Below are 5,195 nucleotides of genomic sequence, written 5' to 3' on the forward strand. Positions count from 1 at the left end.
ATGCAGGGGAGGTCTCGGGGATCACAGCGATGTGCGGGTCACCGTCGGGGGTGGTCGGAGTCGGCCGGTCCACGTGCGCAGGCGGAGATGCTCGTCGGCGGCGAGGAGTCCGGTCTGCTCACGGCGCGATAGTTCAATCGAACGGGTCAGAGAGCTTCACCAGGGAACAAGGAAGGGGTGTGTGCGAGGAATTGAAGAATGGCTCACCGGAGAGCTTGGTCCACGCGCGCAAGCGGGCGACCGAAGTCCGGTGAAGTCGATCTCGGGCTTCCGGCGAAGTTCTGCCGGGTCCGAGGGCTTGGAAAGCTTCACGGGCCACTGGCGGAGCTAGCCGAAGCACTGGCTCGACTTGGGGGTGGCTGGAGTGGGCTGGCCACGGTGGCCGAGGCTCTGGCGGCAATGGCGGGCGGAAAAGAGCTCGCCGGAGCTAAGGAGGGGTGGCTGGCCGGTGATGGTGAGCGCAGGGTGAAGTGAGGCGCGCCGGGGAGGCTTTATAGGCACGGGCGAGTACGACCGAGGGCAAGGGCGCGCGGCGGACTTGACCGAACGCCGGGGCGAGCGCGTGCGCGGGTTGGGCGAGCGCCGGCGTGCCGACCAGGGTCGAACACGTGTGCCCGTGCGTTCTGCCCAAGTTCTAGCGCGTGTGGTCGCCCATCCGAGCCTGCTCTCGCCTTGGTCAGTGCACAAAACCTCTTCTCCTCTCTACAAGCTACCGATCTTGTGTGGGGGTCATAGGATTTTGCCTACTGGTTGCAGAGATATGGAGCCCGGAAATCCGGTCTGTCTCCCTGCTCAAACCCGAGGCAAATCCAAGGTTTTGTCGTGTCTAGGGCTCGCGTCCCAATGCCATCTTCTGGCACACGACAGAGGGGTTAGTTAGGCACATTTTTGTTAATGGGGCCATTAGGATTCGAGTTAGGGATCAAGGTGAACACGCTTGATCTTTGGCTCAAGGTCTGAAATTCAGAATTCTGAAATTCAGAATTCCCCATTGAGTCCCCACATGAGAAGCTTGTTTTGGGGTTTTATTTGAGTTATTTTGGCCAAGCTTCCTCAACCTTTCTTGTTGCTTAATGAATATACTTCAATGTTTATAATTAGCCCAAGCCATGATTTTAAATTTTCAATACCCTTTTCCCCATTTTCTTGAATTTTGCTCATAGGGCTCACTTAGGGTTTTTATTAGGGTTGCAACATTATTACCTTTTTGAAAGACTCATTTGTTTTGATCATGATACTTTTAAGTATAGGCCTGGTGGATTCTTCATTCTTAAGTCAATTTGATGCTCATGCTCAATTTGGTTCACATAAAATGATGGTTCTTGGTTTAGCACTTTGAGAGAAACCCTAGGTGACACTGGGGTGTCACAGCCTTCCCCCCTTAAAGGAATCTCTTCCCGAGATTCGGGCCAGAGTCCTCCCGGGGTGAAGCGAAGGGTGAGACTTAAAGGAAGTGGGTGATTATTGTTATTATTAGGGCAAAACTGCTCTTCGAATGTCATTCTCTTTGCAACTTCAGAAGTGTCAGGGACCATAATTAGGGGTACCCCTAAGACTCCTAATCTCAGTTGGTAACCCCTGTTGGGACTATGCTTCGTCGCCGAAGGTCTTGTAGGAAAAAACAGCTTCGGCTGAAGCTGTCCGCATGTGATGACCGAAGGTTCCTCTTCACGAAGCTTCGGAATTACAAACCGACATAAAAGTAGAATGACCTTTTAGTCCATAAATGTTTGAGTCGCTGTTGTAATCCCTTATGAGGGGCATAATTGTAATTCCTCACAGGCTGTGTCCCGTGTCTATAAATAGTGAATGGCATTCCTTTACTGTTCACGCATTCCTGTAATAGTGATCGCACCATTCGGGAATCAACCTTTTGCCAAGGCAGAGGTATTATTGTATCCAATGCTTAAATATATTAAATAGATATAATATGAAAGTAATGTTGTTCGTTTATAATTTATTCACCTTTGACGCTTCATATTTTGTATTACTTTATTCAATCTGTTAGAATTCAATTACGAAGATTTAACCTTCGTAATCATATTGTCTTTAACCTTCGTCCAAAGTTCATTAGTCCTTAAGGGAATAATGCTTCGTTGGACGAAGGGCATTAACATTTAACATTTTATGTTGCCTTGTTCTTGATTCATAGCATTTGAGAACAAGTCCCCAACATTGGCGCCCACCTCCGGTGAACTCACTTCCACTTTCCTGAGACAATGGCTTCGTTCAAGAACCAAGCTGGAGCTGCTTCGGCTCCGAAGCTGATTCTCCCGATAACAGGCGGTTCATGCTCAGAGCCGGTTAACAAAAAGCAGAATAAAGAGGCGCAGAGAAGGGTACAACATGTTGGAGTGCAAGGACCCTTCATCAAGTCAAGATGGTCCCACATTCCAATCACCTTCTCCCAAGAAGACCTTCAGCTCAAGGATTTTCCTCATAACGATGCTATGGTTATTTCTTGCGTTATCAAAGGGTTTCTGGTCCACAATGTTTTGGTTGATACAGGCAGTGCAGCTGGTATTATATTTGCTAAGGCCTTCAGACAAATGCAAGAGCCAGAAGATAAGATTCATGATGCTACGCACCTCTCTGTGGCTTCGGAGGAAGACAAATTGTAGCACTGGGCAAAATCACCATGCCAGTGACCTTCGGATTCATCAACAACACCAGAACTGAGCAAGTTGTGTTTGACATTGTTGACATGGAATACCCTTACAATGCAATTATTGGTCGTGGCACCCTCAATGCTTTCGAAGCAATTCTTCATCCTGCTTACCTTTGCATGAAGATACCTTCGGATCAAGGACCCATTGCTATTCATGGAAGTCAGGAAGCTGCCAGAAGGGCCGAGGGAAACTGGACTGACTCAAAAGCAATCCATAATATAGATGGAGCTGAAGCTTGTGAACAGTACAAATTCAGAAGGGAGAAAGCAGCTTCGGCAGATCAGCCGAAGCCCATGCTCTTATGTGAGGACATAGCAGAGCAGAAGGTGCTGTTGGGCTCCCAATTATCCGAAGAACAGGAGAAAACCTTGATAAGGTTTTTGTTCAACAACAAAGATGTTTTTGCATGGTCAGCCAATGATCTTTGCGGAGTTAACAGTGATTTTATTGAACACTCGCTCAATGTTGACCCATCCTTTAGACCCAGAAAGCAGAGGCTTCGGAAAATGTCTGAAGACAAGGCCGAAGGAGCTCGGAACGAAGTCAAAAGACTCCTCAGTGCAGGAGTTATCAGAGAAGTAAAGTACCCAGAATGGCTAGCTAACACTGTTATGGTAAAAAAGGCCAATGGCAAATGGCGAATGTGTATCGACTTTACGGATCTCAACAAGGCATGTCCGAAGGACGAATTCCCATTGCCAAGGATAGACTCCTTAGTTGATGCAGCAGCTTCGTCAGAGCTTATGAGTCTTCTAGATTGTTATTCAGGCTATCATCAAATTTGGATGAAGAAGGAGGATGAGCCGAAGACCAGTTTCATAACCCCCAGTGGAACATATTGTTACCTTCGGATGCCCGAGGGGCTCAAGAACGCTGGAGGAAGTTTCAGCCGAATGACTGTGAAGGTTCTTCAGTCTCAGATAGGCAGAAATGTGCTAACTTATGTTGATGATATCATTGTAAAAAGCACGAAACAAGAAAATCACATTGTTGATTTGCAGGAGACCTTCGCCAGTTTTAGACAAGCTGGTCTAAAGCTGAATCCAGAAAAATGTGTCTTTGGAGTAAAGAAGGGGAAATTTCTTGGATGTTTGGTTTCAACAAAGGGAATTGAAGCTAATCCAAGTAAAATTGAAGCTATACTTCGAATGGAGCCACCAAATACAAAAAGGGGGCCCAAAGACTGACGGGGAGGCTGGCATCTCTCAATAGATTCATATCCAGATCAGCAGAGAGAAATTTACCATTTTTTGAAGTGCTGAAATCAGCCAAAGTCTTTCAATGGGGACCAAGCCAACAAAAAGCCTTCGAGGAACTGAAGCAATATTTGATAGATTTAACAACATTAACTCCACCAACACCAGGGGATCCTTTGTTATTATATGTGGCAGCTTCGCACTCAGCGGTAAGTGCAGCACTTGTCCAGGAGAAGCTTGATGGCCAAGTCAAGAAGCAAGTCCCAGTATATTTTGTATCTGAGGTTCTTAGTTTATCGAAGAAAAACTATACAGAATTGGAGAAGGTGTTATATGCTATTTTGATGGCATCCAGGAAGCTTCGGCATTACTTTCAAGCATACAATATTGTTGTTCCTTCTTCGCAACCGTTGAAGGATATTATGAGAAATAGAGAAGCTACTGGATGGATTGGAAAATGGGCTGCAGAGCTCAATGAATTTTGCATTGATTATGTGCATAGATCTTCGATCCAGTCTCAAGCGTTGGCAGATTTCATTGCTGACTGGACGCCAGGGGCTCAGGATGAAGAAACAAATAAAGATGCCGAAGTATGGACAGTGTTTTGCGATGGGTCTTGGGGAACCTTCGGAGCAGGAGCAGCCGCTGTGTTGGTCTCGCCATCCAAAGTTAAAACTTGTTATGCGGCAAGACTCAATTTTAGTTGTACAAACAATGTTACTGAGTACGAAGCCCTGCTTTTGGGCCTTCGAAAGTTAAAAGCAATGGGAATCAGAAGGGCCATTCTTAAAACTGATTCCCAGGTTGTTTCGGGTCATATCGACAAGAGTTGTAAGGCTAAAGATCCGAAGCTTGAAAAATATCTAGACACGGTCCGAAGGATTGAAGCTTCCTTCGAAGGATTTTCTGTCAAAAATATCCCTCGAGGACAAAATGAGCATGCTGATTTGCTAGCTAAGTTAGCAGCACAGGGGCTGCCCTTACCTTCGGATGTGTTCTTCGAAACAATAAAAGCACCTTCAGTGGAACTTCTTGAAAGAGCAGTCCTCAATATATCTCCTGTTTATAGTGAAGACTGGAGAACTGAGATCATCTCTTACCTTCAGGGTAACTTCCTTTCAGATGACGAAACTTATAACAGGAGGATAGAGGCAAGAGCTCGTCCATATGTCATGATAGAAGGGGAGTTGTACAAGCATGGAGTTTGTGCTCCATTACTCAAGTGTTTATCTAGAACCGAAGGCATAGAATTGATGAAAGAAATACATGCAGGTCTGTGTGGATCTCACATTGGATCTAGGCCGTTACTTGGAAAAGTTTTCCGTCAAGG

This window comes from Zea mays, chromosome 3 (assembly GCF_902167145.1).
Source record: "Zea mays cultivar B73 chromosome 3, Zm-B73-REFERENCE-NAM-5.0, whole genome shotgun sequence".
NCBI classification, from domain to species: domain Eukaryota; kingdom Viridiplantae; phylum Streptophyta; class Magnoliopsida; order Poales; family Poaceae; genus Zea; species Zea mays.